Here is a 23,725-nt window from a genome sequence, read left to right on the forward strand (position 1 = left end):
AGGTCTGCAGTTTCTAGTGGAGGATAGAGAGGATGGGGAGGGGTGTAGGATGTAGCTGTTAGTGGGATAGGAAAAGAGTATATAGACGTTCTAGATCATAGAAAGAGTGAAAGTGTAATCAAAAGAAGTTGGTTGTTAGCATGAGAAAAGGGAGAAAGACACTCTGAGGAAACAGGTAAACAAAAGGAAAGTAGAGCAAGAAAAGTAAAGAAACAAAAACTTAAAATTTTTCAAAAAGGAGGAAAAAAAGGAAAAAAAGAAAAAAAAATCTACACTATAAGAGTCATTATAGTATTCAGACCTCCCAGTCTCCAGTGGCCTGATGCATGAGAGGTACCTGACAATGAGCTTCTAGTCTCCAGCAAGCATCTCAGGATGGGATTTGCCCCACCTAAAGATGGGAGCTACTGCTTCCATGATAATCCAAGATGGGCACTCTGGCTTCCAAATGTGTTGGCAAATGGGGAGCTGCAGCTGGGGAGGAGGGCATGGCCAGCCAGGGGTCCTGGAAGCAGGGAGTGGTCAACCTGTTGAGAGGTCCTGGAGGCAGGGTGCAGTCAGTCCAGTCAGGGGTCCTACAGGTCCTGGCTGATATCTCAAAATGGTGGCAGCCACGTGTAATCAAACCTGCAGGTACTATGACAGTGGACTTCCAGGCAACAGCAGGCAGCTGGCAATCCCCTGGTGGTCTGCAGTTGGTCTGCTGGCTACCAGCAGATGACCAGCAGATGATCGGCAGGTGGACCTTGGGCGGTGGGTGATGGGTAGGTGAAAGGCAGGCAATGGGCAGACAAGAGGCAGGCAAATGGCAGATAGGTGCCAGTCAGTGAGCAATCTGCACTCAAAAAATAGTCGATATGCTGGCAGACTGTAGGTGATCACAGTGGACAAATGGGGTAAATAGCAAGGGATTGAAAAGCAGCAAAGATGGCCTCACTGAGAAACAGATATCTTCTGCTTGAAACACGAGTTACAGAGTGACAAGGAACACAGCCTCCTCTAGTCTGCCATCTTGGATCTCCTGTATTTTTTTTTTTAATTTTTATTTGTTCTTTTATGTTCTACATGACAGTAGAATGTATTTTGACATATCATAATACATAGAGTATAACTTCCCATTTTTGTGGTTGTACATGGTGTGGAGTTACACTGGTTGTGTATTCATACATGAATATAGGAATGTTATGTACAATTCATTCTGTCTTTCCCATTCCCATCCCCCTGTCCAATCCAGTGAACCTCCACTCCTCCCCGGCCCCCTGCCTATTGTGAGTGAGCATCCGCATATCAGAGAGAATATTTGGCCTTTGTTCTCTGGAATTGGTTTATTTCACTTAGCATGATAGTCTGGTTCCATCCATTTGCTGGCAAATGCCAAATTTTATTCTTTTTTTTATGGCTGAGTAATATTCCATTTTGTATATATACCACCTTTCTTTATCCATTCATCTGTTGAAGAGCACCTAGGTTGGATCCATAGCTTGGCTATTATGAATTGAGCTCCTATAAATGTTGATGTGGACACAGCACCATAGTATGTTGATTTTAAGTCTTTTGGGTATATGCTGAGGAGTGGGATAACTGGGTCAAATGGTGGGTCCATACTAAGTTTTCTGAGGAATCTCCACACTGCTTTCCAGAGTGGTTGAATCAATTTGCAGTCTCACCAGCAATATACCTTTTTCCCCACATCCTCTCCAACATTTATTGTTACTTATAACACCTTATATATATTTTTTAATTAAAATACTTTTTATTTTTACAGACACATTTTGATTCATTGTACAGAAATGGGGTACAACTTTTCATTTCTATGGTTGTACACAATGTAGATTCACACCATTCGTGTAACCATACATGTATATAGGGTAATACTGTCTGTTTCATGTCGGGGTTCCCGGGACCCCCAGCCTTGAGCACGGTCAAGATGGCGCCTGGCGCTGAGCCAAAAGCAGCCAGCTATACAGTAAACAACCAGCAAATTCCAATGATTGGCTAGTTAACGATGTGATTAGAGCATGCCCCCCTCGTGTACCTATTCTATGCCTGCAGCTGTCCGCGCGTTTACCTCGTGTGCTCTCCCCTGATTGGTTGAAGTGTATATAAGCTTGGTGGGTGGGGGAGTAAGCGGCGGCTGAAGCGGAAGCTGGGAGTAAGAAGAAGCTGAGAGAAGAAGAAGCTGAGAGTAGGAGAAGAAGCGAGGAAGAAGAGTGCGAGCGAGGACGTGAGCCGAGCGGGAGGAGCGGAGCGGCCGAAGCAGGTGTGAGCCGAGCGGGAGGAGCAGAGTGACCGGAGCAGGCGAGAGTTAAGCAGAGGGAAAGAGGGCGAGAGAAAGAAAAGAGAGAAAGGGATTAGAAAAGAGGGAAAGAAAGAAAGACTGTGCACAATAAACTTCCAAAGCTTCAGACGTTTGTCGTGTCTCTCTCTACGGCCAGAGGGAACGCGATAGTTTCACTCTACTATCTTTCCTTCCTCCACCCCCTTTCACCCCTTTTTCCTCTACACCATCGAAAGTTCCTTCATTCTTCTCTTCCCCCCCCATCACCCGCTTGGTTATATATTGTCATGCACTTATCAGAGAAAGCATTCGGCCTTCGAACACCTTATATTTTTATTTATTTGTTTTGGAGCTGGGGTTTGAACCCAGAGCCTTGCACATGCTAAGCACAATCCTCCCACTGACCTACTCTGCCAGCCTATAAAAATTAACCACATTGTAGTGCTGCTTTTCGTTTTTGTTTTCGTTTTTGCAGTGCTGGGTATTGAACTCAGGAAGCCCTCTACCATGGAGCTAAACACTTCCAGCTCTTTTCAAAATTTTATTTTGAGACAGCATTTCGCTAAGTTGCCCAGGTTGACCTCAAACTTGAGATCCACCTGCCTCAGCCTCCAAGTAACTGGGATTAGAGGCATGTGCCACCATGCCCAGCGCCACCTCTAGTTTTAAAATCTTTCACATTTTCATCACATTTACCCTGAAGCGATGCCCCTGCAGTCAGCATGGGTACCCATCTGTGGATGGGGCTCCCTGAAGTTAGAAGCAGGGAGGCCAGGAGTGTGGTTGGCAGTGGTGTTATTGCTGACTCTATTTGACAGAAGAAACCTGGCTGATGATGACTTTAAATGTCCTCTAATTAGGGACACAATGGATTAGAAGATAAGGACTTGGCAGAGGCCAGAACTCTTTTCACAGAGACATTCTTTTGAGGACACTGGTCTTATGAAGGGTATCTACTTCTCCAGCTCCTTCCTGTCTGATGTAAAGCAACCAACCCAAGCCGTTCCTGTCCCCGGGGCCAACCTGGGGCAGCAATCTGAGCTCAGTGAGAGACAAGGAAACACACTGAGGTTGACAAAGGGCGCTCAACACTCCATCCACTCTGAAATGGGAAGAAAGAGTCCTGAGCTTTAGACTCAACTTGGCCACTAACTTCCTGTTGGGCTGTGGCCAAGCCGGTTAGCCTCTGGACCCTCATTTGCCTTATCTATGCCATGGTGAAACCCTGAGATGAGATAAGAGATGAGAATGTGTTTTGTCAGACTGCAAAGTTAAGATACTATTGTTAATAACTTAACTGGTGCCTTTTCACACACACACACACACACACACCATGCTTGAGCTTCCAAGACCCGTCCTTTCCTGCAGGTGCTGCTTGCTTCCAGACCTGCACAGGTGCGCTTCCCTCTGCCTCTGGTTGGGCTTTCTCCCAGTCGCCTCTTGCTTGTCCTTCAGGAATTCTCTGCTGACTCCGCCCTCTGTAGTGGGAGCAGGATGTCCCACATCTCTCCATCCCTAATTCCCTAGGCTCCCTGTGTTGCTTTTTGCCTCATTTCCTTCTTCAAAACCATGAACCCCTGCAAAGCAGGAGACCTTGCTTTTATGTCTCTATACACACATCTCTCTGCTGACACATAGTGCTCCATACATGCTTGTTGAGTGACCAGATAGTGAACAGGTGTAAGTTATGTCCTTCCAACCCAAATGTAAGCTGCTCAAAGATAATGAAAGGAAACTAGGTCTGGAATAGGGGGACCTGGATCGTTCATCTATGCTTTGTGTTAGTATTGGAGGAGAACACTTTTAAAAAATTTTTAAATTCTTTAATTTAATTAATTTATTTATATGCCATGCTGAGGGTTGAACCCAGCACCTCACATGTGCTAGGCCAGCGCTCTACCACTGAACCACAACCTCAGCCCCTAAAATTTTATTAATTTATTTACTTTTGTACTGGGAATTGGACCCAGGGAGTGCTTTGTCACTGAGCTACATCCCCAGCCTTTATCTTTCTATTTTCTACTTTAAAACTTTCAGACAGGGTCTCTAAGTTGGTCAGGACCTCGATAAGTTCCTCAGGCCGGCCTTGAATTTGCAATCCTCCTGCTTCAGCCTCCCAAGTCACTCGTATTGTAGGCAAGTGGTATCACACCTGACTTGGAGAAACTTTTAGCATTAGTATCAAAAGATACCTCTTAACCTGAATCTAACATAATTTGGAGGACTTGTTTTCAATGGCTAGAGCACTTGCCCCAAAGTTGAAGTCAAGTTCTAGACTGTAGACTCCTACAAATTCAACCTAAGAAAATACCATTTGCCACTCAAACATTTCTGGTGTTTTACTGGGCCTGCCTTTGCCTGCTGCTGCTTTTCCAGTGTGAAACCATGTTTCCCTCCTTATCAGGTGGTTCTTCCGTAGCCACTTAGTAATCACTGGAGGGTCTATTGTTTTTACTATGGTGGCTTAATTAGACATTAGTGTTTGTTCAGCCTAACTGTTCTGGACAATGCACATACATTACAGAATTCGGAATTAGAAGAAGCATTAGAAATCATAGACTTTGGAGCCCTCAACTTGAGTTTGAACCCTGGTTCCTTGGATAAACCTTAGTATCTTCATCTGTCAAATGAGGATAGATTCAGAGTTATTCTGAGTATTAAATAGTATGAGTGACCTTTCATTAGTGATATTATTAGTATATAGTGCCTGACAAAATAACGAGTATATATATTATATATACATACGAGAATGAATTATATGTATATATAAGAATGAATATGTACATATATATTCATTCCTTCTTCATATATATAAGAATGTACATATAGAATATATATATTATATATATCTATATATATATATATATGTCTTCCCTGTTTTACAAATCAGCAGATTACCAAGAAAACGAATGGAACTTGAGAACATTATGTTAAGTGAAATAAACCAAACTCAGAAAGTCAAGATAATATGTGTGGAAGAGGAAAAGGAAAAGAAAGGTGGGGCTGGGGAAATCTCATGAATATGAAAGGGAGATGGATGGAGTAGAGGAAGGGGACCAAGGGGAGGGAAAAGGGGAGAGAAAGGGAAAATACTGGGGAATGGTATTGGCCAAATTATAACGTTATACTAATGTTGCAATCTACAATTTTGTAAAATTACAATGCACTGACCAGCCCGTTGTGGTGGCTCATGCCCTTAATCCCAGCAGTATAGGAGTTTAAGACAGGAGGATCACAAGTTCCAGACCAGACTCAGCAACTTTGTGAGGCCCTAAGGAACTTAGTAAGACCCTGTCTCAAAATTTTTAAAAAATTAAAAGGGATGTGGCTCGGTGGTTAAGTGCCCTGGGTTAAGTATTCCCCCAAATTAGAATGCACCAATAGAAAATACAAAAAAAAAATATACAAATTAAGTCCAGAAGAGTAAAACAAAATAAAACAAGCAAACAAAATGCTTCTCATCAATAGCAGATCACTACAAAACACCAAGTTTAAACTCTGATTCTTCATTTTAAGTCCAAAACTATTTCTTTTGCCCATTGCTGGATTGTGCGTGTTTGTTGTTTATTTTTTAGTTTTTGTTTCTTTGTTTTGTGGTGCTAGAGATCAAACCCAGGGCGTGCCCGCTAAGCAAGCTCTCTACCACTAAGTCATACCCCCAGCCCCACATGCTGCTGGCTTTATAAATCTTTTAACTATCTACTAAGGAAGTAATTTTTTTCTTTTTCTTTTTCTTTTCTTTTCTTTGTCTGGTGTGTGGGGGGGGTGGGTACTGAGTGTGGACCCAGGGGCATGCTATCGCTGAGCTACACCCCCAGTCCTTTTATGTTTACTGTGGGACAGTGTCTCCCTAAATTGCCAAGGCTGACCTGGACCGTGCAATCCTCCTGCCTCAGCCTCCTGAGTAGCTGGGATTACAGATGGGTACAGCAAACCTAGCCCAAATGAAGTATTTTTTCCTAGACAACAGATAGATGTCTCAGTCTGCCGATGACCAAGTAAAGACAGCAAATGTTTGGAAAAAGAAGCACACGGCTCTCTAATTTAAAGAGACTGGCATCAACACCAGATTTCCTGGAAAAGCAAATTAGCTTTCTCCAAGCGCTTTGCCACCAAGCCTGGTCTTGCTGGTGGTAGATGTTTAAAATTCAGGCCCACGTGCAAAATCGTGCAAAATGCATCTCCTAAGATAAACCCAATTATGTCCCACTATTTTCAGCACTGCCTTCTAGCTACTTCTAGGCTTTGCACAGGATTTTGGTGCTCCACTTGAGGGCAGCAGCCTCCTCATTAGATTTCCTGCCCTTAGTCTCTCCACCTTTCCAATTCATTTTCTTGGTTGACATCAGATTCTTTTCTAACATACAGGTTTGTCCTATCACTCCTCTCTCAAAGATTCATAGGGGCTCCTGGGATGATGACTTTTTCCTCCTCCTCCTCCTCTTCCTTCCCTTCTTCTTCCCCCTCCTTCTTCGTTTTTTTTTTTTTTTTTTTTCCGATTGAACCCAGGAGTGCTTAACCACTGAGCTACATCTCCAGTCCTTTTTGGGTACCGGGGATTGAACTCAGGGGCACTCAACCATGGAGCCACATCCCCAGCCCTATTTTGTATTTTATTAAGAGGGTCTCACTGAGTTGCTTAGCTCTTGCTTTTTCCTAAGGCTGGCTTTGAACTTTCTATCCTCCTGCCTCAGACTCCTGAGCTGCTGGGATTACAGGTGTGTGCCACCATGCCTGGCCCCTCTTAATTTTTTAAATTTTGAGACAGTCTCACTAAGTTGCTTAAGGCCTCACTAAGTTGCTGAAACTGGCCTCAAACTTGTGATCCTTTTGCGTTAGCCTCCTGAGTCTCCGAGATTACAGGCATGCAATCTCAGAGATCACCTCACCCAGTAAGACTTTTTAACATAAGAAAAATATGAGTACTTTTTAAATGCATGTACACTTCTGGCCAGAACATACATGGATTAGTTTGCAAGGACTGGTAAAACGGAGTACTACCAAATAGTTGTCTTTAACCTCAGAAATTTATTTCTCACTGTACTGAGGGCTAGAAGCCCAAGAGTGAAGTGTTGACAGGGTTGGTTTCTTCTGAAGGCTTCTCTCTGGCTTGCAGATGGCCGCTTTCTTACTGTGTCCTCACATGGTCCTTCCTCTACACACACACTCTGAGTATCTCTTTGTAAGTTCAAAATTTCCTCCTTAAAAAGATACCAGTAAGAATTAAGGCTGACCCTAATGTCCTCATTGAACTAAATCACCTATTTATTATGTATTTATTATTAAATAAATAAACCTAGGGATTGAACCTAGGAGCACTTAACCCAGGAACCACGTCCCCAGCTGTTTATTATTTTTTATTTTGAGATAGGGACTCACTAAGTTGCTTAGGGCCTCACTAAGTTGCTGAGGCTGGCCTAGAATTTGTGATCCTCCTTCTTCTGACTCCCCCAGTAGCTGGGACCACTGTGCCATGTTTAAATCGCTGTTTTAAAAACTCCTCTCCAGAGGGGGAGATGGGGAATAAGAAAGCCAATAGAATGAATCAGACATAACTTTCCTTCCTTTGCTCATATATGAATACATGACCCATGTAACTCCACATTATATACAATCACAAGAACAGGATCCTAACTGGGAGAAGGGTTGTACTCCATGTATGTATAACATGTCAAAGTACACTCTACTATCATGTATATCTTAAAGAAAGAAAGAAAGAAAGAAAGAAAGAAAGAAAGAAAGAAAGAAAGAAAGAAAGAAAGAAAGGAAGAAAGAAAGGAAGAAAAAAAGAAAGAGAGACTCCTCTTCAAATACAGTCGAATCCTGAGGTCCTGAGGGGTTAGGGCTTCAATATTTGGGGGTGGGGAGGCAATTCAGACCATCACAATTTGCATCAGTTAAATATAGTTTTTTGTCTGTATTGAAGTACTGGGGATTGACCCCAGAGTCTCACAAATGCTAGGCAAGTACTCTACCACTGACCCGTATCCTCAGCCCTTCTACAATTTTATTCTAAGACAGGATCTTGTTAAGTTGCTCAGGCTGTCGTCAAACTTGCCACAGCCTCCTAAATCGCTGGGATTACAGGCATGTTCCAAAAGCCTGGCTCCATTAAATGGTTTAAAACCAGAAATTCTAACAGGGCACAATAGTGGTACACCTATAATCCCAGTGACTCCAGAGGATGAGACAGGAGGATCTGAAGTTTGAGGCCACTTTTAGCAACTGAGTGAGGCCTCACGAAACAGCAAGACCCTGTCTCAAAAGAAAAAATAAAAAGGGTTGGGGATGTGGCTCAGGTGTAAAGCACCCTTGGGTTCAATACCCAGTATTCCAAAACAGACAAAAACCAAAACAAAACTCAAACTAGAAGTTCTAGAAAGAGTTCAAGAGGTATCTAATTTGGTTTTATAAATAAACTTATTTGACTAACTTTCATATTTCAGATGTAATTTCTCTGAAGGGAAGACTGAGAATCTGGTATTACTGAATGTTTAGCTGGTCAGATGACTATGATAGCTACAATAGTGGACCTCCCAAGAATCAGTGATGCTTCTAGGGACTCAGCACTGCCAGGGTAATTCTCAATAAGACTGTGACCTAGGGAGAAGTATATTCCATCTTACTCAACTTTATATCTCTAGTCTGAAACTTAATAGACACTCAATCAATGAAGGTTGGTATATTGGTATTTTTTTAAATTTATTTTTATTGTAAACAAATGGGATACATGTTGTTTCTGTTTTTACATGGAGTAACAGCATACCATTTGCGTAATCATACATTTATATAGGATAATGATGTTTGATTCATTCTGTTATTTTTTCCTTCCCTCCCACCCATCCAACCCCTCTTTTCCCTCTATACAGTCCCTCCTTCCTCCATTCTTGCCCTGCTCCCACCTCCCATTATGTGTCATCATCCACTTATCAGCGAGATCATTCGTCCTTTGTTTTTTGAGATTGGCTTAACTCACTTAGCATGATATTCTCCAATTTCATCCATTTGCCTGCAAATGCCATAATTTTATTATTCTCTATAGCTGAGTAATATTCCATTGTATATATATACCACAGTTTCTTTATCCATTCATCAATTGAAGGACATCTAGGTTGGTTCCACAATCTGGCTATTGTGAATTGAGCAGCTATGAACATTGATATGGCTGTATCTCTGTAGTATGCTGTTTTTAAGTCCTTTGGGTATAGGCTGAGGAGTGGGATAGCTGGGTCAAACTTTCTGAGGAAGCTCCATGCTGCTTTCCAGAGTGGCTGCACTAATTTGCAGTCCCACCAGCAATGTATGTGTGTACCTTTCTCCCCACATCCTCTCCAACAATCTATTGTCGCTTGTATTCTTGATAATCACCATTCTAATTGGGGTGAGATGGAATCTTAGTGTAGTTTTGATTTGCATTTCTCTTATTACTAAAGATGTTGAACATTTTTTCATGTTTCATATGTTTGTTGATTGCTTGTAGATTTCTTCTGTGAAGTGTCTGTTCATATCCTTAGCCCATTTGTTGATGGGGATATTTGTATTCTTGGTGTAGAGTTTTTTGAACTCTATCTGAAGTGCTCTATCTGAAGTATGAGTGGCAAAGATTTTCTCCCACTCTGTAGGTTCTCTCTTTGCATTGCTGATAGTTTCCTTTGCTGAGAGAAAGCTATTTAGTTTGAATCTGTCCCAGTTATTAATTCTTGCTTTTATTTATTGTGCTATGGGAGTCCTGTTAAGGAAGTCTGATCCTAAGTCAACAAGTTGAAGATTTGGACCTACTTTTTCCTCTATAAGATGCAGGGTCTCTGGTCTGATTTCAAGGTCCTTGATCCATTGTTAGTTGATTTTTGTGCAGGGTTAGAGATAGGGGTTTAGTTTCATTCTGTTGCATATGGTTTTTCCAGTTTTCCCAGCACCATTTGTTGAAGAGGCTATCGTTTCTCCATTGCATATTTTTGGCCCCTTTGTCTAGTATGAGAAAATTGTATTTATTTGGGTTTGTGTCCCGTGTCCTCTATTCTGTACCATTGATCTACCTGTCTATTTTGGTGCCAATACCATGCCGTTTTTGTTACTATTGCTTTGTAGTATAGTTGAAGGTCTGGTATTGCGATACCCCCTGTTTCGTTCTTCCTGCTAAGGATTACTTAGCTATTCTGGGTTTCTTAGTCTTCCAGATGAATTTCATAATTGCTTGCTCTATTTCTGTAAGGTACATCATTGGGATTTTAATTGGAATTGCATTGAATCTGTATAGCACTTTTGGTAGTATGGCCATTTGACAATATTAATTCTGCCTATCCAAGAACATGGGAGATCTTTCCATCTTCTAAGGTCTTCCTCAATTTCTTCTTAAATGTTTTGTAGTTTTCATTGTAGAGATCTTTTACCTCTTTGGTTAGATTGATTCCCAAGTATTTTATTTTTTTGAGACTATGCCAATGGAGTTATTTTCCTCATTTCCCTTTCAGATGTTTCATCACTTGCATATAAAATGCTTTAGATTTATGCATGTTGATTGTATAGTCTGCTACTTTGCTGAATTCATTGATGATGTCTAGAATTTTTCTGGAGGAGTTCTTTGGATCCTCTAAATATAGAATCATGTCATCAGGAAATAGTGACAACTTAAGTTCCTCTTTTCCTATTTATATCCCTTAATTTCTTTAGACTAATTGCTCTGGCTAGAGTTTCGAGGACAATGTTGAATAGAAGTGGTGAAAGAGGACATCCCTGTCTTGTTCCTGTTTTTAAAGGGGAATGGTTTCAGTTTTTCCCTCCATTAAGAATGATGTTGGCCATGGGCTTAGCATAATAGCCTTTACAATGATCAGGTATGTTTCCTACTATTCCTATTTTTTCTAGTGTTTTGAGCATGAAGGGGTGTTGTATTTTGTTGAATGCTTTTTCTGCATCAATGGAAATAACCATATGAATCTTATCTTTAAGTCTATTGACATGATGGATTATGTTTATTTATTTATAGATGTTAATCCATCCGTGCATTCCAGGGATGAACCCCACTTGATCGTGGTGCATGATTTTCTGAATATGTTTTTGGATACGGTTTGCCAATATTTTGTTAAGGATCTTTGCATCTACATTCATCAAGGATATTGGTCTAAAATTTTCTTTCCTTGATGTATCTTTTCCTGGTTTGGGTATGAGGGTGATATTAGCTTCATAGAATGAGTTTGGTAGGGTACCCTCATTTTCTATTTCCTGGAATACTTGAGAAGTATTGGAATGAGTTCTTCTTTGAAGGTCTTGTAGAACTCGGGCTGAGAATCCGTCTGGCCCTGGGCTTTCTTGGATGGTAGGTTTTTAATGGCTTCTTCTATTTCATTGCTTGATATTGATCTGTTTAAATTGTGTATGTCCTCCTGGTTCAGTTTGGGAGGAGTATATGTCTCTAGAAATTTGTCCATGTCTTCGGTACTTTCTATTTTGTTGGAATACAGATTTTCAAAGTAGCTTCTCATTATGTTCTGTATCTCAGTGGTGTCTGTCATGATATTTCCTTTTTTATCACGAATTTAGTAATTTGAGTTTTCTCTCTCCTTCTTTTTGTTAGTGTGGCTAAGGGTTTGTCTATTTTGCTTACTTTTTCAAAGAACCAACTTTTCGTTTTGTCAATTTTTTGAATTTTTTTTTTGCTTCATTTCATTGATTTCAGCTCTGATTTTAATTATTTTCTGTCTTCTACTACTTTTGGTGGTTGTTCTGTTCTTCTTTTTCTAGGTCTTTGAGCTGTAATGTTTAGGTCATTTAGTTGTTTACTTTTCATTCTTTTCTGGAATGTGCTCCACGCAATGAATTTTCCTCTTAGTACCGCTTTCATAGTGTCCCAGAGATTTGATATGTTGTATCATCATTCTCATTGACCTATAAGAATTTTTTTATCTGCTCCCTGATGTTTTCTGTATCTAGGTTTCATTCAATAGCATATTAATTTAACCTCCAGGTGTTGGAGTAATTCCTGTTTTTTATTTGTCATTGATTTCTAATTTCATTCCATTATGATCTGATAGAACACAAGGCAGTATCTCTATATTTTGCATTTCCTAAGGGCTGCTTTGTGCATAACATATGGTCTATTTTCGAGAAGATTCCATGTGCTGCTGAGAAGAAAAGTGAATCTGCTCATTGATGGATGGAATTTCTATATATGTCTATTAAGTCTAGGTTATTGATTGTGCTATTGAGTTCTATGCTTTCTTTGGTTGGTTTTTGTTGGAAGATCTATCTAGTGGTGACAGCGGTGTGGTTTAAAATCACCCAGAATTATTGTGTTGTGGTCTATTTGATTCCTGAAATTGAGAAGGATTTGTTTTGATGTACATGGAGCACACCATTGTTTGGGGCATAAATATTTACTATCGTTATGTCTCCCTGATTTATTGGTTCCCATAAGCAGTATGAAATGTCCTTCTTTATCCCTTCTGACTAACTTTGGCTTGAAGTCCACTTTATCTTATATAAGCATGGAAACCCCCACTTTTTTTAACTGAGTCCATGTGCGTGGTAGGTTTTTTCCCCATTCTTCACCTTTAGTCTGTGGTTGTCTTTTTCAATGAGATGAGTCTCTTGCAGGCAGCATATTGTTGGGTCTTTCTTTTTAATCCATTCTGCCAGTCTATGTCGTTTTTTTTTTTTTTTTTTTTTTTTTTTTTTTTGCGGTACTGGAGATTGAACCAGGGCCTTGTGCTTGCAGGGCAAACACTCTACCAACTGAGCTATATCCTCAGCCCCAGTTATGTCTTTTGAATGACGAATTTAGGCCATTAACGTTCAGCATTATTATTGAGATATCATTTGTATTCCCATCATTTGGCTTACTTTTGGTTTTTACTTGGCTCGCTTTCTCCCTTTGATGGTTTTTCTCTAAGGTAGGTCCTCTCCCTTTGCTGACCTACGTTGTTGTTTTGTCATTTCCTCCTCATGGAATATTTTGTTGAGAACATTCTTTAGTGCAGGCTTTCTATTTGTAAATTCTTTTAACTTTGTTTATCATGGAAGGATTTTATTCATCTTCAAATCTGAAGGTTAGTTTTGCTGGTATAGAGATTCTTGGTTAGGAACCATGTTTCTTTCACACTTGAAATATGTTGTTCCAGGCCCTTCTAGCTTTTAGAGTCTGGGTTGAGAAGTTGGCTGCTATCTGTATTGGTTTCCCCTTATATGTAATCTGATGTTTTCTCTCACGGCCTTCAAAATCCTATCTTTATTTTGTATGGTTGTCATTTATCCAATTACAGTGTACCTTGGTGTGAATCTGTTGTGATTTTGTGCATTTGGTGTTCTGTAAGCCTCTTGTATTTGATTTTCCCATTTCATTCTTCAGGTTTGGGAAATTTTCTGCTATTATTTCATTGAATAGGTTGTTCGCTTAGGATCCTTTGGTTTGTATCTCTGTGCCTTCCTCAATCCCGATAATTCTTAAATTTGGTCTTTTCATGATGTTCCATAATTCTTGGAGGTTCTGTTCATGATTTCTTACCATCTTCTCTCTTTGGCAACTTTATTTTCAAGATTAAATATTTTGTCTTCATTATCTGAGGTTCGGTCTTCCAAGTGGCCTAGTCTTTTGGTGATGCTTTCCATTGAGTTTTTTATTTGGTTTATTGTTTCCTTCATTTCAAGGATTTCCATTTGGTTTTTTTTTTTTTTTTGAGAATCTCTATCTCTTTGGTTGAAATGATCTTTTGCTTTCCTGCAAGTGCTCTTTCAGTTTTATTGGTATTATCATTTATGGCCTGCATTTGCTCTCTTATCTCTTCCTTTGCTTCACGAATCATCTTAATCATGTATAATCTGAAGTCCTTTTCTGACATTTCTTCTAACATACTGTCATTGAATTCTATTAATATAGAATCTAGATTTGTTGGACCATTTTCTTCCCTTGTTTTTCATGTTGTTCATGTATCTTCCCCTCTAGCAGTGCAGATCTGGGGTATTACAGATGTTCCCCCTATAGGCTTATAGTGGGCCCTGTAGGTTCCAAAACCTTAAGGGGAGATCAATATCAGCAGTGCCCAATTCAGACACTATGCAATCCTAGACCAAATAGCCCCTATGAGGACAATAACAATATTGTCATAATAAACAGAATGAGTTCAAATATTATCTTCAGTAAAACAAACAGATTTGCAATAAGGTCTGCAGTTTCTAAAGGAGGACAAAGAGGATGCAGAGGGATGTAGAATGTAGCTGTTAATGGGATAAGAAAAGAATATACAGACGTTCTAGATAATAGAAAGTGTAAGAGTGTAATCAAAAGAATTGGATGTTAGCATGCAAAAAAAGGGAGGAAGAGACTCTGAAGGAACAGGTAAACCAAAAGGAAAAGAGAGCAAGAAAAGTAAAGAAATAAAACTTAAATTTTTTCAATAAGGAGAAAAAGAAAATCTACAGTATAACAGTCATATAGTAATGAAACCTCCCAGAGTTCAGTAGCCTGATGCATGAGAAGTACCTGACAATGAGCTTCAAGTCTCCAGCAGGTGTCTCAGGATGGGATTTGCCCCACCTAAAGATGGGAGCTAATGGCTTCCTGGATTATCCAAGATGGCTGCCCTGGCTTCCAAATGTGTTGGCAAATAGGGAGCTGCAATTTCAGGGTGTGGATGTGGTCGCTGGAGGTCCTGGAGGCGGGGTGTGGTTGGTCCAGGCAGGGGTCCTGGAGGTCAGGTGTGTTTGGTGTGGTTGCGTGAGCCGGAGGCTGGGTGCAGTCGGTCTGTGTCCCCGGTGATAGGGCGCAGTCAGTTGGTCTGGGGGTTCTGGAGGCAGGGAGTAGTCAGTCAATGTGAGGGTCCTCAGAGGCAGGGAGTGATTGGTGGGGCTGAGGGGTCCTGGAGACGGGGCTCAGTCAGTCTGGTCAGGGTCCTAAGAAGCCTGGCTGTTGTCTCAAAATGTTGGCAGCCACGTGTAATCAAACCTGCAGGTACTGTAACAGTGAACTTCCAGGCAACAGCAGACAGCTGGCGCTCCACTAGCAGTCGGTGATCAGTTTGCTGGCTGTTGTTGGACGATTGGGAGGTGAACCTTGTGCATTGGGTGATGGATAGATTAAGGCAGGCGATGGACAGGTGAGAGGCAAGCAAATGGCGGATGATAGGGGCCTGACAGTGAGCAATCTGCCCCAAAAAAGGTGACGATATTCTGGCAGACTGCAGGTGATCACAGCAGACAAATGGGGTAAACAGCAGGGGATCGATAAGCAGCAAAAAACTGCCTCACCAAGAAACAGATATCCTCTGCTTGAAACCAGAGTTACGGAGTGACAAGGAACGCAGCCTCCCTCTAGTCCACCATCTTGATCTCCTTGGTATTTTGGTATTTTTTTAAGGCAAGGAACCAACTCCCTAAATCCCTTCCCCTCCTACTTGTGTGTTTGGCTTCACTGAGCATCATTCTCTCTTCTAAGCACATCTCATTCTTTGTGTTTTAACTTCTCTCTTGTTTTTGTTTGTTTATTGTTTGTGTTTGTTTTTGTTTTGGTACTGGGATTGAACCCAGGAGCACTTAACCACTGAGCTGCATCCCCAGCCCTTTTTCTTATTTTATTTAGAGAGAGGGTCTCACTGAGTTGCTTAGGCCTCACTAAGTTGCTGAGACTGTCTTTGAACTCGCTATCCTCCTGCCTCAGCCTCCCGAGTTCTTGGGATTACAGGCATTTGCCACTGGCTCGGCTTCTCTCTCACATTGAGTGCCAACTTATTCATCATGTCCTGACTTATGTTTTGCAGATAAAAACACTCCCACATCTTGCTCTCTCCTAGTAAATTGTGCTAAAATACACTAAATAATATCAGTGGATATCAAGATAAATGTTTTAAATGTCAATTTTCCTATCTCTCTCACTAGACTTTAAACTCCTGGAGGCAAGAAAAATGATCCATCACACAGTAGGGACATAGTAAATGTTAGCTAGATGTAAAGCTGCACCGTGGTTCCATGGTGGGTACACACCAGACGCACTCAGAGAGTGAGGTTGCCTCGGTCCTGGTTTTCCCCAGGCTGAAGAGCATCACATGGTCTGCTGGACTCCAGGTCAAAGCGAAGACAGAGGTCCTTTCATGATGTGGGCCCTAGGATCCTTGAGACTATCCCCAAAGAGTGCCCACGTGGAAAACAGTTTTGGATGTTAACTGCCTCACCCCTCCCATCCTCTCCTCAATACTCCACCAACTGACCCTGGCCCTCCCGGCTCTCGAGGCCAGGTCTCAGGCTGCACTAAAAATAGACAAGAATGATCTCTGGGAAATGTACATGACATTAGTTAATGGAGGGAGGAGAGGGCATTTTTTTTTTTATGAATGTGATTGGAAAAGTAAAATTTAATAATTGTTTCTGGAATGTGATATTATAAGTATCTTATTCTGTAAAATAGGTTGCATTGTCTAAACTGACTACAGAGTGTTTGACTTGTTTAACTGAAAAGAAAGATAACATTTCAAACAACAAACAATCCTAACTCCTGCTAAGTGGAGTCCAAAAAAGTCAATCATAAAATGTGTGTCCACTTAAAATATTTGTGAAAATGATTCTTGGACCTGTGACTGGCAAGGTTTCTGGCAATTCATAGAATCAACTCCTTTCCCTCCTCTTCCTCTTTTTTCTATTCTCTCCCCGCGCTTCCTTTGCCTGGTGCTGAAGACAAAGCCCAGGGCCTTGCACATGCTAGGTTAAGTGCTACGCCACTGGGCCACATCCCCAGCCCCTGTGGAATCTTCTAACTGACTAATCCTCACAATACAAACCAGCTCTGTCTTAATGTCTGTCAGTGCACAGACATTAAGCCAGGAGCACACTGGGCACACTGGAGACTGCAAAAATGGAACTCTTTGCTTCTTGTCCACCCAGACTTACTGCACAAACTTCTTCAGTAGAGAAGTGGAGAGGTCCCTTTAGAAATGATAGTCAGGGCCATTTGCCTTATTTGAATTTGTGTCATGGGGAGTTGCCATTAATCTTGGGAGTTGTAGCAACCATGCAGCGCATCTCATGGATCTTCCTGCAAGTGGTGCACTTCACCAACAGCCTTAGTGGTTGGCCTTCGGGTCTGTCTCAGCTTTTTGCAGTGCTGGTACTGCAAAAATGGTAAAGAGGCAAACTCTTTACCATTGAATAACATCCCCAGCCCCCTTCTCACCATTTGAACTGAGATCATCCTCTTCTTGGGCATCTTCCACTCAATGACTAAGCATGGTATGGATAGCAGGCCTGTCTGTTTTTGCCCAACATGGGACTCTTCTTTGAATGAGAGATCTTTGTTGCAGGTCTTCCCAGTGGATCATCTAAGACTTTCTTGGATCTACTGGAGAGTCTGAAAGGCTTCCAACATAGTCCTACTTCTTTTTCCTTTTGCTTTTCATAGGCATTACCCATAATGCATGTAAACATGCATGCTTTAAATAAATAAAAATCTCTAATGAGTTCCCCATGTTCCTATCCTACATTTTCTTTGGTAGGTGGGACATTCCTCTTGAAATCTTGTTTATTATTTTACTTTGCAAAGTATTTTGATTCTGACACAACAAAGTTAAACTGGAATATCCAATTGGGAAATTCTAATATATTCTAAATTGGGGATTTGAATTAATGAGTGTGAATAATAGAGTTGATTATACTGCCCTTAGTATTCTAGTTACTGGAGCTTTGTTGGTTTTGGCCCTGAAATGACTGATGATCAGCAGATTTAATAATGACAGTAATGAATGAGTCCAAAAATAATAAGATTGAAACCACAGTAACACTAAAGCCCATAACAATAGTGAGCCTCCACCACACAGCAAAGCCTTGCTTCACTAATTGTACCTTAATCTACAAAACCACAGCATGAAACTGCAGAGAGGAGAACCAAGAACAGAGGAGACAGAATGCTGTAGCATCACAGTGGGATTTTCTCTTTTCTAAGAAACTCTAAAGGAATTCATTGTCACCTTTCGGGAGTTCACAGTAAGTTAGAAGGCAGGACTCGTGCTAATTTTCTGAATCACTTCTAAGAGGGCCTGGATGGTATCTTTGACCTGGACAAACTCATCTTCCAGCCTTCTGTCATTGTCCTTTCCATAAACACATATATATACAACACACACACACACACATACATAATACGTGAGCACGTGCACACGTGTTTGTGTGGTGTACTAGAGATCAAAGCTGGGGTCTTCACATGCTAAGCAAGCACACTACCACTGAGCTATATCCCTAGGCCCTTTTTAAATTTTTCATTTTGAGACAGGGTCTTGCTTAGTTGTCCAAGCAGGACTTGAACTTGTAATCCTCTTGTCTCAGCTTCCTGAGTTCCTGGAATTTCAGGCCTGCACAACCGCACTTGGCTTCAAGCGTTTTCTTTCTTTTAACAGTGCACAAAACCAGAGAATAAAAATCAAGTGTGTTTGACTTGCAAGTTTTATATTATTTACGCACACTTTTAGAAAATCTGATACAGTACTTTGAGAAAACTACTCAAAAAAAAAAGCGACCATTGATTTTTAGTTGTTATAAGGCATTAGCTTTCAAGTTGTTTTGTGGAAGTCAGACCTTTAAAATTTAGAGTTTCTTTTCCAACACCACATGAGTGTTGTGACTTGGCAGGCAGCATGGGGCTTCCACCACGGTGAGTCCTAGATTTCACATCACCACTGATCACAGAGAGGCAGACTTTCTCCCGTTGAGGGGTACAATCCTGAGCTTCATTTGCAGCATCAACTAAATCAAAGGAAAAGGCAGTGATGAAAAACAAATATATCACTTCATAATGACTTTGAAAAATCAAAGTCTGCCTCATACCCTGTAAAATGACCATATCTTTCTAGGGTCTGTCTCCAGGGTATTTTTATAAATGCTACATGTACAGCATATATAACATAGAAGTCTAGGGCATCATAACATATATCAAAAAATAATATTCTGGACATACATAGATTAATTAAACATTTAAATAATTATGTTTCTTATATCTTGAAGTTTCAGAAGGATTTTAAAAGAAGATTTATGTGAATCATAACTCTGCAAACCGGCTATTAAGTTACCAAGCAGGCTGATCAGGAAAATGCAATAAAGGGATAGATTTGAATATCTTCAAGCTTTTGGAAATATTTTGACAGGAGGATTGGGTAGGGGAAGATGAAAATGTATACAGGATGAATGTTGATAATTACCATTGCAATAAAATTGATTGGTATGCGCTACATTAAACTCTGTTCCTACTGTATTTTGTTTAATTCTCACAATAAACTTGTAAAGAAGGCAGTACTCTTAGTAATTCTAAGATGAAGAAACTAAGGTTCAGAGAAATTAAATGTATCATCCAAGGATGTACAGCTAAGAATTAAAAAGGCAATGATAGCCAGGCATGGTGGTACACTCCTATAATCCCAGGAGTTCAGGAGGCTGAGACAGGAGGATCACAAGTTCAAAGCCAGCCTCAGCAAAAGCAAGGCACTAAGCAACTTGGTGGGATCCTGTCTCTAAACAAATACAAAAATAGGGCTGGGGATGTGGCTCAGTGGCCCAGTGGCCCTGAGTTCAAACCCCAATACCAAAAGAAAAAAAAAAAAAAAAAGGCAATGATAAAAGCCAACCTATCAACTGCAAAGCCCTTGTTTCCCCAAATAATAATGACTACTATAGTTCAGATTTTTTTGGTGGGTACAGGGATTGAAACCAGGGGTGCTTAACCACTGACAACACCCCCCTCCCTTTTTTAAAAATTTTGAGACAGGGTCTTGCTAAGTTGGTTGGAGCCTTGACAAGCTGCTGAGGTGGTCTCAAACTTGTGATCCTCTTGCCTTAGCCTCCCAAGTTACTGAGATTACAGGTGTGCTCCACCACAGCCAAGCTAGTTTGGATCTTAACTATCCCTCAGAGGCCCATGTGTTTAAGGGTTAGAACCCAGCTTGGCACCACTAGGACTTAGTAGAAAACATGTGGGGTCTAGCAGCAGCTATTCAGATCTGTGAGGGTGTGATTTTGAAGGGGGCAGTGGGACCCCAACCCTTTCCTCTTTCTCTTTTTTCTGTCTCAGCCACGAGCTGACAGGTTTCCTCTACCATGTGCTTCCACCATGATGTGAAGCCCTCAGAGAAAATGGGACCGATTGGTCATAGACTGAAACTCCTAGAACTGTGAGCCAAAATAAAACCTTTCCTCTTTCTAAGCTGATTTATCTCAGGTGTGTTCCACTGTGACCACCACAATGAGTCACCCTCTTGAGCCCCTCTGTGGTGGGCACCCATGCTAAGCATTGCATGTGCTTAGTCATTAATCCTTACACAGTCCTCTCAGGTGGTACTGTTAGCATCCTCACTCTACAGTTGACAAAAAGGCAGCACAAGTTAGTCAATGTGTAACTAACTGAGCTTCCACTCCTAAGGAGTGCTAATTGCTGACCAAAAGCAGAAGGAAGGTCTCCAGTGACATGATAGTTATCTACCCCTGCCATGAGCTTTTTGATCAAAATGTGCTTGGATAAAGACTGATTTATTGCCTGAGTATGAGAAAGGATGAATTGGTTGGGATAACTAAAACACTGGATGGCAGAATCAGAATCCAAAAATATCTCAGTGATGTGGAATCATGAACTGAATTCAACAAAATGTAACTATGAAAGAAGTAAACAAATGTTCCAAAGAGGTCCAAAAAGCCAAGTGCATAGGTACATCAATTGAAGGCTAATGAATTAACAATGACACAGGTAAAAGAGTTGCCAAGTATTTGACTATAGTGTGACTTGAGTAATGGGTGATGACTGAGTGAGATCACCAAATATCAACCCCTCATATCATGCACATGCACACGCATGCATATAGAGGTCACTTGGAAATTAAAAATAGCCTCTGAAAGTAAAGCTCAAAATAAGCAATGGATTAGAGCAAAGACAAACTTCCCTATAGACAGAAAACCTACCTAACATGATGAGTACAGCCAGCAATAGGATGGTTGGTCAGTAGTGGAAGCAAAGATACAGGCAAATCAGAGAGAAGAGGGAAAAATCCTGAGTGCATGAACATATACTTCATGTGGCGTCTTTATCTTTATAGTAGAGATGGGTGTAGCAGAACATCATAGCTATAGATCAACACCACCATCAGTGGAACATTCCAGTCTAGAAGAAATTTAAGGACAGCCAACCCTACCCTTAGAAGTGTTTGGATATTTTGGGGTTATGGTGTTGGGTTCTAAAGGATTGACTGAAAGGAAGTGAACAAAGAATTTCAAAGCTATTGTGATTCCCAGGCAATGGGATTTGGGGGCAGGGGTTACTAGGGATTGAACTCAGGGGTACTCTACCATTAAGCTATATCCCCAGACCTTTTAAATTTTATTTTGAGACAGGATCTCACTAAATTGCCCAGCTGGCCTCAAACTTGTGATCCTCTTGCCTCAGTCTCCCAAGTTGCTAGGAGTACAGGCACACACCACCATGCCCAGCTTAATATGATCTTGTATGTAAAATTGCAAAGTATCTACCAAAAGTGAGGGTTATAAGTGTGGTTCGGTAGTAGAACACTTGCCTAGCATGTGCAAGGCCCTGGGTTTGATCCCCAGCACTGAAAAAAATATGTACCAGAACTAATAGGTGTGTTTAATAATACTTATTAATATAACAAATTAGTATACAAAATCCCATTACTTTTCTAGAAACTAGCAATAAATTTTTGAAAATTAACTTAATTAATCCCACTTATAAGAGCACCAAAAGAATAAATATTTAGGAATAAATTTAATAAAAGAATTACAAGCCTATACGTTCAAAGCACAAACCATTGTTAAGACAAATTAAAGATGATCAATAAAAGGGAAACAATATCCATGGCTTAGAAGAGTCAATATTGGACAGGTATGGAGAGGAGAGCGGCTGGAGAGTGCCAGAGTTGAATTCACCCAGCCTAACTTCCATTATTTACCTTGCAAAGAAAAAAGATCCCTCTGGTTCCAGAAAATCTCCTGAAAAAGAGGAAGGCTTATCAGGCCCTCAAAGCTACCCAGGCAAAGCAAGCGCTTTTGGCAAAGAAGGAGAGAAAAGGAAAACAGTTCAGATTTAAGCGACTGGAATCATTCCTACATGATTCCTGGCGGAAGAAACATGACCAGGTGGTGTCAGACGACTAGAAGTGAAACCTCATGCTTTGGAAATGCCTGATAAACATTCCTTGGCCTTTGTTGTACGCATCCAAAGGTTAGTGGGGTGAGTTTGCTGGTGCAGAGGACCATTGCAAGACTTCGTCTGAAGAAAATATTTAGTGGTGTCTTTGTTAAAGCCTCACAAAAACCTAAAAATGCTGCGGATAGTAGAACCTTATGTGACTTGGGGATTTCAAATCTGAAGTCTGTCTGGGAACTCATCTTGAAACGTGGACAACAAAGATCAAGAATAAGACCATCCCCTTGACAGACAACACAGTGATTGAGGAGCACCTGGGGAGGTTTGATGTCATTTGTCTGGAAGATCTCATTCATGAAATTGCCTTCCCTGGAAGTATTTCTGGGAGATCTCTAAGTTCTTGTGCCCTTTCCATCTCTCTGTGGCCCGTCATGCTACCAAAAATAGAGTGGGCTTCCTCAAGGAGATGGGCCTACCTGGTTATCGGGGTGAACGCATCAATCAGCTCATCCACCAGCTGAACTAAACCCAGAATATCTGAAAGCAGTGCATTGGAAGCACATGTTTTTGTTTGATGGAATTGTTGTCAAGTATCTTCAGAGAAGATTATTTTCTGCCTTAAGAAAATGGAAGGAAGAGATTGGGGAAGAGACAGTAGTTATCATGGCAGGCACCTGTCATCACAGACAAGTTCCAAGGAAAAATTCCATTGTTTCCTACATTGACCCACCTCTGCCTCTGAAATCAACACATGCCATGGAGAAAGAGTCCTGCTTTGTCAGGGGTTTAATGTTGGTGAATGAGTAACCCAAGCATGTATACAAGGCCCCTAAGACTTGTAGCAGTTGACCAAGTTTAGGCATACTTGAATCTAGAGGTCCCAAGAGTCTTGTTTTGAAAAGACTTGAAATACTTAGGAAGAAAAGTACAAAATCTGTGCTCTTCTGTCTCTGTTGAGTCCATGTTCCACCTTTTGAAAACAGCTTTGTGAACTCTGAAAAAAAAAAAAAAAAGAAGAGTCAATATTATTAAAGTGGCAATTTCCTAAAACTAATGTATAGATTCAATGTAATACCTGTCAAAAGTCCCAGCAGGTTTTTTGTTTGTTTGTTTGTTTTTTTATTGACAAACTGTTCCCAAAATTTATATGGAAGTACAAAGAATCTAGAATAACAGAACAACTGTGAAAAAGAAATACAAAGTTGGAAGACTTTACTTGATTCTAAAATGTACTACAAAGCTACATTAATCAAGAAAGTATTACAAAGACTTAACAATAGACATTTAGATGAATGGAAGAGAATAGAAAGTCCAGGAACAGATCTTCACATATG

At 40.7% G+C, this 23,725-nt stretch overlaps 1 pseudogene; it reads left to right on the plus strand.

Annotated features, from left to right (window-relative positions):
• The first annotated feature begins 18,885 nt into the window (after positions 1 to 18,885).
• LOC124961701 (60S ribosomal protein L7-like 1) lies at positions 18,886 to 22,997 on the plus strand (annotated as a pseudogene).
• The last annotated feature ends 728 nt before the right edge of the window (positions 22,998 to 23,725 follow it).

This window comes from Sciurus carolinensis, chromosome 1 (genome assembly GCF_902686445.1).
Source record: "Sciurus carolinensis chromosome 1, mSciCar1.2, whole genome shotgun sequence".
NCBI lineage: Eukaryota > Metazoa > Chordata > Mammalia > Rodentia > Sciuridae > Sciurus > Sciurus carolinensis.